The 15,053-nt window shown below is 45.5% G+C and overlaps 1 protein-coding gene across 1 annotated transcript in view; it reads right to left on the reverse strand.

The window, feature by feature from the left end:
- Window positions 1-15,053, reverse strand: part of dtd1 (D-aminoacyl-tRNA deacylase 1) — a 202,532-nt gene that overhangs the window by 121,887 nt on the left and 65,592 nt on the right. The gene's annotated exons all lie outside the window — the stretch shown is intronic.

Raw genomic sequence — 15,053 nt, forward strand, 5'->3', positions numbered from 1 at the left:
AGGATGAAAGACTTTACCCAGGGCAATGTCACCTCTGCCTCCTATAAGAGACAGAATGGGAGCAATTACACAAAGGGAAATCAGAAGGGCAAACAAGATCTGACGAGGTTCCCAAGACAAAGACGCCCACCGCAAGGCATATTGTGTTACATCATAGAGATGTATCTCCTGACTGGGTTCATATTCACGACTGTGATATAAAATATTTCTCCGACAGTGCAACTTGCCAGAAAGTTGGGAAGGAAATGTTGAATCATAACGGACTAAATTACACTTCATATGCAGAATGTTTGGCCTCCTTCTGTCAAAGCAGACAAACTTGATTAAATAAGATCAATGCCTTCTGGGCTTGCAGCTGGAAACATACCCACTGCCATTATTCTGAATTTATGATTCATGTATGGAAATCATTTTTAACTACCTTATAAGGTGCAGCACCAGAGCGGCTGAAAGTCTAACTGAGCAATAAATTAGGAATACTGTAGCTTACCAAGAAACAATGCAGAAGCAGGAAAATTCAAAGTTTCCAACTAAATACTGTCCATCAGAGAAGTTTGTTTTTTGATTGTTTAAATATTGGTTTTCTCTTAATCCCCTCCCTCACAAAAAAGCTCAATGGGTTCAGTCGTTGAATGGCTGAACCATGAACGTCAGGAAGGTCCCAGACTCAACCTCTGGTCTGCACTAGGTTAACTGGTCTCATAGGAGACTCAACAACTGGCCTCACAAAACCTTGGGTGAGGGAGAGGACAATCAAGCAGCGTTTCCATCCCTGATTACTTTCCAGCGGACAATTCTGGAAGTGTGCTTATGTGGATGTTGTATGAGACAGATTTGAGTGCACCTGAGGTGCCCCTAAAAACCTATCCGACAGTCTCTGTCAGGACTCGCACTTAAAGGCGAGATACTGGAGGATGACCGGAATCCATGGAACTGTAACCCCGCAAGGAGTCAATGCCTTCAGGAGGGTACAGGAGACAAAAAAAAGTGACAAAAATTGTTGATTGACCTTACCAAGATCTCATAACATTGCACGCTTACCTGTGACTGCAGAAAACATCCCTTTCTTTCAGATAAAGTGTAATTTTAAAGCAAAGTGTTGCTTTTTTTTTTATTCGTTTTGTGGGATATGGGCGTCACTGACTCGGCAAGCCTTTATTGCCAGTCCCTAATTTGCCCTTGAACTGAGTGGCTTGCTAGGCCATTTCAGATGGCATTTTTAGAGTCAGCCACATTGCTGTGGGTCTGGAATCACATGTAGGCCAGACCAGGTAAGGACGGTAGATTTCCTTCCCTAAAAGACATTAGTGAACCAGATGGGTTTTTACAACAATCGACAACAGTCATCATTACACTAGCTTTTTAATTCCAGATTTATTAATTGAATTTAAATTGTGGTTCAGGCATTCAATTTAGGGTTAATATATTAATTCAGGCATGCGTAATGTTTGGAGTACCTATATTACTGTAGTATTTTTTGCATCACCATGTGAGAGCAGAAAGGTTACAGAACCAGAGGGAAAGGGAGTCAGTCTGCATTCTGCCGTCGGTCATCTATAGGGTAAATAAATGTGCAGATTGGAACCGGTGTGCATCACATTCCTTACTCCATTTCATTGTTTCCACAGTCCGAACATTCATTACACTTGCATCCTGCCTCCGAGTACACAATGTCATTGAGCTGTTAGATCCTGGCACAAACCTACTTTACACAAAATACTGACATCCAGATATCGTCACGTAAATTCTTGCCACTTTGTGGGTTTCACATGGAAGGCTGTCGCACTATTAGAATGCTCAGTGTTGAAAATAAATAAATGTTATGGTAACCTAGCAGACCTAATTATGCTCGGAAGTAGCATTTTGACTGCAACACTGAGCTTAGAGAGAAGTACTCAACTACTGGGTCTAAATCTGGAAGGAAAAATTGTGATACATGTCACTGAAGAATTAGCTCCACCCTCTAGGATTGTTTCCCCTTGCAGGTGCCTCCCCCAGTTAATACTTAGTCCCAGCAGTTAGAAAGATAATTGAAAAAAAGATATCTGGCTGACATAGACTTCTTTACCTCCAGTTTTCTGCCGTCTTCCCTGAAGGTGCTGCCTCATGCTAGGGTTACAGACCCACAAATATCAGTGGTCCTCTGGTATCTCACCCCAGGCAAGCAATCTTCGTGTATCAACCTAGACTGTCAGTGTTGGCAGAGTATTCTACTTGGATCACGTCCCGTTTACCCATTACCCCTCTGCTCGCTAACCTACACTGGCTCCCAGTCCATCTCGATTTTATAATTCTCATCATTGTCTTCAAATCCCTCTGTGGCCACCCGATCTCTGTAATCTCCTCCAGCCTTACAGCCAGCCCTCCAAAGTCCCAGTCCTCCTCCAATTTTAATTGTTCCATCATTGGCGGCCCTGCCCTAATTCTCCCCCAAAACCTCTCCGTCTCTCTTCCCTCCTTTAAGACGCCCTTAAAACCTACCTCTTTCAGCAAAACGTTCAGTCATCTGCCCTAATATCTCCTTCTGTGGCTCAGTGCAAAATTTTGTTTGATAACACTCCTGCGAAGTGCCTTGGGATATTTTACTATTTTAAAGGTGATAGTTAAAACAAGTGGTTGTTGTTACAGTGACCAACACACTTTAGCCCAATCCTGTTCCCACAGAGCATTCAGATACATAGGGGGGAATTTTACAGAGGAGATGGGAGTCTTGGCCATGGGCTGGAGAGCCAATGGGTAGGCCCGATGTATCACAAGCCAATCAGGCTCTTGAGAGGTCAGCAGTAGGCCTTTCCCGGGATCAGGACGCCCGGGGCAGAAGTCTGTCCCACTGAGAGCTGCCGGCCAATCAGAGGCCAGCAGCTCTTTTGCTCAGTAGCGCCACCACAGAAGCAGTGGCTACTGCAGGAAAGACACCTATCGGAGGCCCAGGATCACAGAGCAACCAAGGGCACAGGTAAGTGATGGCGGGAGGGGTTTCGCAATGTGGGGGTCATGGAGAATTGGGGTGTAGGGGGATAGGCAGCAAGTGCAGGGGTGGCTCCCAATGGGCCCCCTACCTTCCCGATGCCCGGTTTCTCAATCAAGCAGTGAGTACCTTTGAACGAGGGGACTCTCCCCCCGGGTGGCAACAGGTCCACCCGCCGCTGGGTTAATACCAGCGGTGGCAGGAAGAGGCCCTTAAATGGGCATTAATTGCCCCTTAAGGGCCTTAATTGGCAGCGGGACGGGAAGGCCATCCACGAGCCTTCCCGCCACGGACTTAACTGGGGTGCAGGCGGGAGGATGATGGGGTTCAGTACCCTCCCCCCCACCCCCCACACCCCACCGATTAAATGCCCTCCCCACCTCCAAACTCACCATGGAGGAGGTGGGGGGGGGGAGAGCATAAAATACCGCCCACACTTTCCAGCATGCCTCAGATGAAAAATCGGCAAACTTAACTGCTATTGCCCCTCCTTAGCCCGAGAACACGGTGAACAAGTGTAGCTAACTCAGCAGACAGACAATTGTTTTGGGGCAGGGTGGCAGGGGTCTGCAGAGAAAACTGGAAGTCATCAGTGCAGACAGATCCAGGTTCAGCTGTGATGGTCCACTCTGGAGAATAGGCTACTGGCACGCATCGTCAACACTCACATAAGGAGCAGCCAATGGATCCAAGCATCATTTAGGGCATCAACACATTGGGGGAATGGGAGAAAACTGGAGAATAAATAATGCGGCAAACACAAGAGAATAAAGGCACCAGGAGTTCATGACAATCTTTTGATATTTATGAAAATGGCTCTGAACCCAACACAGTCTCCATTCGCTGTTGAGGCCACTTAATGAAATTGGGTTTAGATACTTACAATACGGTCCCTACAATGTGCAAATCCACAGCACAAATCAGGCCATTGTTCAGTCATAAATTGAGCAATTTTCCTCAAAGATGATTTTGCAATAAAATCATTCTGCTGGTGTACCACCTCTGCAGCTAGGGCAGTTCACAGTTAGTCTGATCTTGCAGTTGACCCATGCTATGCCAGGCCGGGGAAAAATAACAATTGCAAGGTGTCACCCTGCTCTGACAATTTTCTATTTCCCCTTTGGGGAAGAGGAGTAGTTAGTTATTATTCACCTCTTCCCTCTCCAATCCCAAAAGTTACTAATTTCTACTCATTTTCCAGCAAGAGATTGGGAAAAAAATTGGGGTAGGTTTTGTGCTTTGCTATGTGAAGTAACACTGTTCTCCATTATGCGGGGGGGCCAGTGTCCCTAGGCCAGGTACAGTTGCTTCCTTAACCCTATCCTCTCAACGTCAGGGTCAGGTGTTGGCACAGGGGTGGCCTTCACCACCGGGGTCCCTCGGCCGGCTACAGACTGCCCAAGCAGGAGGACCTCTCCCCAGCCCCCGCAGGCCGCAGGAAGGCTGCCTGACTTTATTGGGCAGTCTCCCAAAGTGGCAGGGCTCCCAGCAGCTGCTGGCCACTGGGCGGGAAGGCGTCAGCCCCTGACAAAATTCAATGGCATGGGGAAGGCAACGGGCACTCCACTCCGCTGTCTTCCCTTGCTACTTTGTGGGTCCCCCACTACCACCTTCCTGGCCCTCCAGGGCTGATAAAATTCAGCCCTTTGTCTATTTTGTCACATAAAGCGTGTTTTGAAAGCGCATTGGTTTGTGGCTCTCTCAAACAACAGGACTGCTTTCCCAATGACTTGCCAATTCCCTTGAGGACACTTTGTCAATTATGAAGAAATGTGCCTACTAAATACATTGCAAACTTTTTATTACAGCAATGGAAACAAGTAACGATTGTGGCAGCCATTATGACAAAATCTGACAACATTTCTTCACCAGAGAGTAAATATCAACAATAACATGCATTTATATAGCGCCTTTAACATCCCATGGCACGTCACAGGAGCATTATAAAACAAAGTACGACACCAAGCCACAAAAGGAGATATTGGTCAGATGATCAAAAGCTTGGTCAAAGAGGTAGGTTTTAAGGAGTGTCTTAAAGGAGGAAAGTGAGGCAGAAAGGTGTAGGGAATTCCAGAATTTAGGGCCTAGGCAACTGAAGGCACGGCCACCAATGGTGGAGCGATTAAAATCAGGGATGTACAAGAGGCCAGAATTATAGGAGTGCAGATATCTTGAAGGGTTGTGGGACTGGAGGAGATTACAGAGATGGGGAAGGGTGAGGCCAGTGAGGGATTTGAAAACAAGGATGAAAGTTTTAAAATCGAGACGAAACTTGACCAGGAGCTGATATAGGTCAGCAGGCACAGGGGTCTTAGGGGAAGACTTGGTGAGAGTTCAGACAAGAGCAGCAGAGTTTCACATGACCTCAAGTTTACGGAGAGTAGAATGTGGGAAACCAGCCAGGAGTGCATTGGAATAGTCAAGTCTAGAGGTAACGAAGGCATGAATGTGGGTTTCAGCAGCAGATGAGCTGAGACAGGGTGAAGTTGGGTGATGTTACAGAGGTGGAAATAGGTGGTCTTAGTGATGAAATGAATATGAGATCAGAAGCTCAAATGTGACACCAAGGTTGTGAACTGACTGGCTAAGTTGCTGACTGTTGCCAGGGAGAGGGCTGGAGTCAGGAGCTAGGGAACAGGTTTGAGCGGGGACCGAAAACAATGGCTTCAGTCTTTGCAATATTTAATTGGAATATGATGAATCAAGGCTTGGTTAAGAGGTAGGTTTTAAGGAGCACCTTAAAAGAAGGAAAGAGAGCTGGAAAGGTTGGGGAGGGAATTCCAGAGCTTACAGTCAAAGCAGCCAATGGCACAGCTGCCAATGGTGAAATGATAAAAACAAGAATGCATAAGAGGCCAGAATTGGAATTGAAGATTATAAAAATTGCTAGGGGCAAGGCCATGAAGGATTTGGAAAATGAGAATTTCAAAATTGAGATGTAATTATCAGGCCAACATGAAATCACCACCATTGGTTGTCAGTCTTTATCTGCTCGTGCATATTGAATATAATCAAATATATATTACTTATGGGACGGACAGGAACTCCAACATTCCATGCCATACTATAGTAAGTAATGTTATTGCAACCACCTACTCTGGAATCTCATCAGACCTCTAAAAAAAAGTGTTTTTCACAATGCTTTGCAATTATATTGCAAAATTAAGTAAACCTTCCATATTCGTGCTAGAACCTATCGACAAGTGATGACCAAAAACAATGAAAAAAGCAAACACACATACCAGCTTCTTCACATCTGCCTATGTCAGGTCTGGCTCAATTCTCCCTTTGCCAAAGCTTCTCTCCTCAATTCTCCACATGATCTTCCACTATTCAGATGGTCTAGAAGAATCCTTTTTCCTCCCTCATGATCTCTTTCCTTCCATCACCTCTTTTAACATCCCATCCTCTCAGCACATTCATTTACATTTGTGATGGTAACAATCAAACTATGTTCTTTTTGTATCATCGCCAACACCTCCTCCTTACTTTCCTTACCCACCACTTTCTCCATTTGTCTGATTCACCATCTGCTACCCTAACCCTTGCAGTTTTTCCCATATACTGAGCTTTATCAGACATCCATCTCTCTCATACACACTAATATTCCCCAGCACCTCCATTAGTTTGAACTACTTCATTCTAAAAGACTTTTCCAAATCAATAAAGCCTCTAGATTATGCTCTATACGCCTTTCACACAGGACCCTCATAATCCATTTTGCCTCTCGTGTTCCACATCTTCTGCAAACCCAAATTAGTCTTTCCCAAGACATTTTCTGTTTTTTCTCTTCACCGTCTTGTAAATGATGTGAGCAGAATCTTTCAGCTATGTGCATTCAAACTGTCAACATGAAACGCATCACTTTTGCTAGAATTTCAGTTCTTCCCCCATCCCAACTCCCACCCTCCGAGATATCATTATTATTTTTCACGAAATCACCTGGCCATGACATAAATCAATACCTCTCTTTGTTGCCTCCTCTCCCAAGTTTTTAATTAATTCTGCTGAATTGTTGTACTCCATATAATAAAAACAGTCCATCTAACCAGTGTTTGTGTCCTTCACACTGTCACACATACAAATTTTACTGTCGCATTTTTTTTTTAAATGGTTAATGCAAGCAAGGCAGTCATTTGAAAAATGCAGGTAAACTTACCCAGCAACGGAAAACATTTTACTGATATACGTCATGAGGGGTCACTAGGTCAGGGCATGTGCAGTCCCGGACCAAGTAACAGTATGGTTTGATTGATAGCTACAAGAAAGACAGAGGAGTTAAGGGAAGTACTTTGGACTGGCAGAAAGTGAGACATGGGACCTGATTTTTAGGCCTCACTGCGGCCGGCAGCAGAAGTGGGAAGGGGGGCGGGGGCGGGGGGTACTAAAAAAGCACCACCGGCCTACATGCCAGTTCCCTGGCTGCATCCCACACCTGGATCATTTTTCCAGAGGCAGGACTGGGGGGGGGGGGGGGTGTTGGCAGGGATATCGCCCACATGCGACAGGTAGCCGCTTAGGCTCATCAAGGGCCACTTAAGGCCAGCTGAAGCACGCCGGCTAGAATTTTCCAGTTGGCCTCCAGATTCCCGCAGGCTGCAGAGGGCCGGTTTAAACGTGTGGAGACGGCCTCCGGGCGGCGGACGAGGGCAGGCGGGCAGAGAGTTGTGGCAGCATTCCAGTTAGGCCTTGATCCCTCCCCGACTGCCAGGATGCTGCAGAGGAGCTCCACAACACCACCTGCCCCCTCCCCCCCACCTGCACCACCACAGAGGTGGCCTGCCTCCATTTTGAAGTGCCCTCTCCCTCACTTAACTGCCATGGTATCCTGCTGCTGCATTCAAGCTGGAAGGCTTCTGATTGGCCCTCCAGCCTCGAGAGCCCACCACTATCCCTAATTGGACAGCGAGCCCACCTTCTGGCCATTAATTGGCAGCTCCGAGGAAAATCACATTAAGTGACTGTTTCCCACACAGTGGGGGCTTCGGACCCCCACTTGAGCCTGACGGTGGGGTCCAGAAACCCACAGGGAAAATCCTTCCATAGATTCTGCCCTGAGACCACTGCTGTTCACCATATTCATAAATAATTTAGAATTAGAAATTTGGAGCTAGGAAGTCGGAATTTGCAGATGATACAACGTTGGGACTGGAGGAACTGCATCAAAAACAGGAAGGCAGTGCGGGCAGGTCAAAGGCAAATGATATTGAACATAGCAAAGTATGTTGTGGCTCATTTTGGCGGGAGGAATAAAGAGGCCAAATATTTCCTGGAAGGTAAGAATAAATTGGAGTAAAAGAGCAAAGAGATCTAAGAATACAGATAGATAATCACTGAAAGTAGCAACAGAATCTGACATGGCCATAAAGAGAGCAAGGTTCTGGAGTTCATTTCTAGAAGAATGGAATTCAAAAAGAGGGAGGTAATATAGAACGTTGGTTATAGTGTACAGTTCAGTCTCCATACTACAAAAAGGATATTGTAAAATACTTAATTAACCTCAGGGGTGATACTTTAAAAAAACAGGGGAGGGGGAGGGGTGGAAGCAGTCTGTCCTTTAATTGACCCAAGGCCCAGCTAAGAGCCACCATCAGCCGCTAATTCACCTCAGAAAGCAATCCTTCGCTGCCATACGCACTTTAACAACACACTCAAGTCCTAAAGTTAATCAAAAGCAGTTCCGTTCACTAGACCGGTAGCACAAGCTACAGATCAGTAATGGTTCACCAGCATAAAATGAATCCGCTTCACATTTTCACCGAAGCTGCCATTCATTAACCAGCAACCAGCAGAAAACCAAATAACCAAACTACTAAAAGCAGAAGACACTCAGCAGCTCAGGGCAACTTCAGTGGAGAAAGACAGAGTTAACGTTTGAAACCCTCTAAACCTTTTACGGAAAAGGCTGAATGTTTTTTTCAAAACCTTTTGGCGCATTTTCCATTGGTGAATATACAGCCTACAAATAACTCAGATCAACATTATTTTAACGCTGGTATTAACCAGGTTAAAATAAATGGGTGACCACCAGTGTTAAAATAATGCAAATCAGAAAATCTAGATTTATGTGCCTATTTTTATCTGTGAAATCATAGGAGCAACATTCCTCCACACAGTCCTGTAGAATGGAGACTGAACTGTACACTATAACCAAAGTTCTATATGACCTCTCTCCTTTTGTATTCTATTTTTCTACAAATGAACTCTTGGGGCTGCAGTTTACTAGATTCCCAGTGTTACCACTTGTTACCAAGGTTTTTCTGACGATTTTTCCTGGGCCTTGCACGTGCTCCAGCTGTTTTCAGTCTGCCGCATTCATGAGGCCTGCATTTTTATGCCTGTCAAAATCTTATTCTTGGCAAAATTTCACTCTCCATTCCTACAATAACTAAAGTCAGCAAGTGCACAAAATGTAATATTTAGCCTAACAGCAGGCTGTACTTAGCCTACTAACATGGGCCCAGCTTTGGGATGGGGGGGGGGGTTGGCAGGATTTTGCCTTTTGGATTGGGGTCAAGTGGAGGTCACAATCCCGCACTGTGTGTGGGGGACAGTCACCCAGCAGTGATTTTCCCTTGATTGGCCAATTAGAGATCAGATGAGGCCCTCCAGCATGGACGGAGCAGCAGCCTGCAGTTCAAATAAGAGAAAGGGGGCACCTCCATCGTGAGGCATCCTCTCTGCACATTTTCAAAGTTTTGAAATAAAAAATGGCCTGAGCAACCGGGCCAACATTGTGGAGGGGGAGGGCAGCCCTGTAGCCGCAGCTGTGGCCAGGCAGGCAGGGAAGGCCTTGATGCCTGTCGGGAGCCAAGGCCTCCCCCAGTCTGCTGCCGGGAGCCAAGCAGCTGGCCTAGTTCCCGATGCCTCAGGGGGCTCGTAGGCTGATCGGATAATTCCAGTCAGCCTCTGACAATAGGCCTTAATCGGCCATTAAGCCTCCCCTTAATTGGCTACCTGCTGCAAGTGGTGGGTAGCCCTTCAGCTGCCAATCCCACCTCTGGGAAAATGGCCTGGGAGTGAGATGCTGCCGGCGTGCAAATTTTCACACCCACCTCCATACTCAGCCCCACATGAGGGCAAAAATCCTGCCTGGGGTCTTTTGGGAGCCTCTGGGTAGTACCTGTGATAGAGATTGTTTAAAACTGGACATGTGAGTTCACTGAATGAACTACTTCTTGGCGGGGGGGGGCGGCGGGCGGGCGGAAACTGCTGTAATGAGTTCTCTCCGTTTCGATTTAAACTTAATTGTCACCAGAAGGAAAACTACAATATGCACAACATTTATCTATTTTTAAAATGTATTTCTGCAGTGGTCTTTCTGCAATACATGCACAAAGCCATGTTCAACGCTTCACAGTTTCTGGCTCCATACTTCTTGTAGCTTTCTAGGCACAAAGGCACACAGACCTCGACCCCACCTACCCCCTCACCCCAAGAATTCCAGACTCCGCTGCTGTGCATACCAGCAATAAATTGCAGGGTTATGCAGAGCGAGCAGAGAAGTGGGACTAACTGGACAGCTCTTTCGAAGAGCCAGCAGAGGCATGATGGGCTGAATGGCCTCCTTCTGTGCTGTATGATTCTATGAGTAACAGCAAGAATAAACAAAAGTAAAAAATGTGTCCTGCATCAGCTATCTATAGCAGCCCAGCCATAATGATTAATCAATAGATTAATCGATAGATTAACCCACAGATATCAGATAAGCAAGCAGCTAATGTCTCTATCACAAGGGACAAAGTATTTGACAAACTAATGGGACTAAAGGCAGACAAGTCGCCAGGACCTGATGACCTACATCCAAGCGTTTTAAAGGAAATGGCTGTAGAGATAGTGGAGGCATTGGTTGAAACATCCCAGAGCTCACTGGATTGCGGGAAGGTGTCAGCAGATTGGAAAACCGCTAATATGATACCTTGTTCAAGAAGGAAGGGAGACAAAAAGCAGGAAACTATAGGCCAGTCAGCCTAACATCGGTCGTTGGGAAAATGCTAGAGTCCATTATTAAGGAAGAAAGAGCAGGACATTTAGAAAAGCTTAACGCAATCAAACAGAATCAACATGGTTTTGTGAAGGGGAGATCATGTTTGACAAATTTGCTAGAGTTCTTTGAGGATATAACAAGCAGAGTTGATAAAGGGGAACCGGTAGATGTAGTGTATTTGGATTTCCAGAACGCATTCAATAAGGTGCCACATAAAAGATTATTGCACACGATAGGAGCTCACGGTATTAGCATGGATTGAGGATTGGTTAACTCATAGAAGAGAGAGAGTCGGGATTAATGGGTCTTTTTCAGGTTGGAAAGACTTAACTAGTGGAGTGCCACAAGGATCAGTCCTAGGGCCTCAATTATTTACTATCTATATTAATGACTTGGAGGAGGGGGCAGTGTGTAATATATCCAAATTTGCTGACAATACAAAAATAGGTGGGAGGGCATGTTGTGAAGAGGACATAAGGAATCTGCAAGGGATAGAGATAGGTTGAGTGAGTGGGCAAAAACTTAGCAGATGGAGTTTAATGTAGGAACGTGTGAGGTCATGCACTTTGGTAGGAAGAATCAAAAGGCAGACTATTATTTAAATGGAGAGAGACTTCAAAAAAGTGCAGCACAGAGGGATCTGGGTGTTCTTGTGAATGAAACACAAAAAGTTAGCATGCAGGTGCAGCAAGTGATTAAGAAGGCAAATGGAATTTGGGCCTTTATTGCCAGGGGGTTGGAGTTTAAAAATAGGGAAGTCTTGTTACAACTGTGCAGGGTGTTGGTGAGGCTGCACCTGGAGTACTGTGTACAGTTTTGATCCCCGTATTTAAGAAAGGATACACTGGAATTGGAGGCAGTTCAAAAGAGATTCACTAGGCTGATTCCTGGGATGAAGGGGTTGTCTTATCAAGAACGGCTAAACAGGTTAGGACTTTATTCATTGGAGTTTAGAAGAATGAGGGGTGATCTTATTGAAACGTACACAATTCTGAGGGGGCTTGACAGGGTAGATGTTGAGAAGATGTTTCCACTAGTGGGGGAATCTTGATCTAGGGGACATAGTTACATAGTTTAAAACTGAGATGCGCAGGAATTTCTTCTCTCAGAGGGTAGTGAATGTCTGGAATTCTCTACCCCAGAGAGTTGTGGAGGCTAGATCACAAAGTATTTAAAGAGGAAGTAGATAGATTTTTGAAATATCAGGGAGTTGAGGGCTATGAGGAGCTGGCACGAAAGATGAGTTGAGGTCTGGGGCAGATCAGCCATGATATTATTGAATGGTGGGTCAAGTTTGAGGGGCCACATGGCCTACTCCTGCTCCTATTTCTTATGTTCTTATGATAGGTAGAACACAGCAGTATTTTCATTCCTAGAGTTAGGACATGCCCTGGTCCTGCCATCCATGACCAGGCTCATTCTCAACCCAGACCCTTGCCCCCAACTCCCTCAGGACAACACAAAACCCATACTTCCAGCAGCTACCAGAGTTTTGGATTTCAAGTCTACTTGATACATGACAGTAAAGAAGAAAAAAAAACTTGCATTGATATAGTGCCTTTCACGACCGCAGGACATCCCAAAGCACTTTACAGCCAATGAAGTACTTTTGAAGTGTAGTCATTATAGCAATGTAGAAAAATGCAGCAGCCAATTTGCACATAGGAAGCCCCCATAAATAACATTGTGATAATGAGTAGATAATCTGTTTTTAGCGATGTTAATTGAGGGTTAATTATTGGCCAGGACACTGGGCAGAACTCCCCTGCTCTTCTTACAAATAGTGTCATGGGATCTTTCACATTCACCCGACAAGAGGGCCTCAGTTTAACGTCTTATCCGAAAGACGGCACCTCCGACAGTGTAGCACTTCCTTAGTACTGCACTGAAGTGTCAGTCTAGATTTTTGTGCTCAAAGCTCTGGAGTGGGACTTGAACTCACAACCATCGGCCTCAGGTGAGAACGCTACTAACTGAGCCACAGCTGACACTCAGGAAAGGGAAAGAGTATGAAATGTACAAAAAGGAAAGGGGTGTATCAAGTGTATGGCAGGCAAATAGAATACCAGACATACAGAAAGAGTAAAAAGGAAGACACAGAGAAAGGGAGACTGAGAGAGAGACAAATAAAAAGAGAGATACTACATGAGAAGAACACTGAGGAGAGGGGAGAGAGTCAAGAGACTTAAACAAAAGGGACAGAAAATAAGAAAGAGAGACAAAGTATCAGACACAACAAGAAGCGTATGAAATACATACAGGCACAGAGAGAAAGGCACACAGATGGACATACAGGCAGGCAGAGTAGAAATAAAGTACGGGAGACAAAAAATAAGAGGACGGAAGGCACCGAAGCAGCTTAAAGAAGAAAGATCCACCATAGATTTCTCATTTTCGTATGAGAGTCCCACAGGATCCACAAGTCAATATCTAACGAAATTAGACACTGAATTAAACTGAACGCTCCATTAATGCTGAAAACATCCCTTCATATAATCCCATAGAATCACCCAACCAAAACCAACGCTTGTGTATTTACTAAGCACTTCCACATTCTGTTCACATCTTCTAGTTCAAGTCATTTATAAAAGGAAACTCAGTATTTAAAGCATGGCAATGGCTCTGTGCAGAAGGGCCAAAGTGTGACCCAACACTCCAAACCTTGCAGAGAATGCTAGATTTATTAGGTTTTGTCTCTCTCATTTCTTTGCCTCCCACTAAGGAAATTATATACAAATTGAGTGTTAAAATCTAATTATTTCCACATTTCTGAGGACAGTGTTAACAAGCCCTATGGTAGGGTACTTTGATGCGGTTACTTTAAGGAGTCAGATCAATTAGGTTACACTTGACAGATTTGCAAGACCACATTTGTATCAAACGGAATCTAGTTGCTGTCCAAGTTCTTCAAAGGTAGTCACCAAAATAAAAGCACGAGATTTTGTGCCAATATTTCTCGTCTCACACAGAACAGAAGTAACTGCTTCTTTGGAACATCTGTTTCTTCAATCAGCTTCAGCATATAATCCATCCGTCTGCCAAACCTCTGCAGCCTCTCTGGTGCAAGCCCCACCATAAATCCAGCAGGAGCGTGACGGAACGGCTGGGAACTAGACCAGGAACCAGGCTCGTGGGGCCCGGCTTGGAGGGTGGACAAGGGGAATCCTTATCTGGGTGTTTCCTCATCCGCAGCTTGGGAATCGACTGGTGAGGCCAGCATGTCCAATACAGGCAGGCGAAACAGTCTGCTTACAGGCATATAGGGAGCCTGCCCACTGGCATATATGAGGGCTCGTTGCTAACGTGTTCAGGGTCTGACTGCTGGCGTGTTCGGGGCCTTCCTGCTGGCTTATACAGAGGCTGCCCACTGGCGTATATGAGGCCTGACTGCTGGCGTACACGGGGCCTGCCCGCTGGCGTACACGGGGCCTGACTGCTGCCGTACACGGGGCCTGCTCAGACCCCTGAAGATTTTGAAAATTTCAAAAGTAATTTTGAGCCCCGTTATAAACTGGCATTTCTCTGGGGTGAAGCTGCAGCTTTCATTACATTTTACAGCCTTCCCCGAAATGGAATGTACCCAAACTGCAGTCCTAGTTCCGCAGGTGTCTGTCAGCGATATTGAGGGAACCTGTTCCAACCCACATGCTTTGGGGGTGGGTGGGGGGAAGGGGTTAGTGACACAGCTCCCCAGAATGTTACCCCTATAGATTTCAGAGCCCATAGTTTAATTTTTAAATGAACAGTGTAAGTTCACAATCTTTCTCCTCTGATTGACATTGCAATGTTCATGATGTTCCACTTGCAAATCAGCATCGTTCTACATGTCTCGTCCATTTCTGTTAGCACTGGGACATTTCCATTGGCTCTCTGGAGACTGGAAAGATTTTTTTTCCCAGTTAATGCTTCATCAAAGAACTAGGATTGCCAGCCTTGTCTCAGTGCTCGCTTTCTCATCACAGGCTATGGGTTCAAGACGAGTAGGGGAGCTCACCCGATGTCCTGGCCACTATTTACCCCTCAACCAATATCACTAAAAAAAAGTATCTGGTTATTTATCTCATTGCTGTTTGTGGGACCTTGCTGTGTGCAAATTGA

This window comes from Heterodontus francisci, chromosome 13 (assembly GCF_036365525.1).
Source record: "Heterodontus francisci isolate sHetFra1 chromosome 13, sHetFra1.hap1, whole genome shotgun sequence".
NCBI lineage: Eukaryota > Metazoa > Chordata > Chondrichthyes > Heterodontiformes > Heterodontidae > Heterodontus > Heterodontus francisci.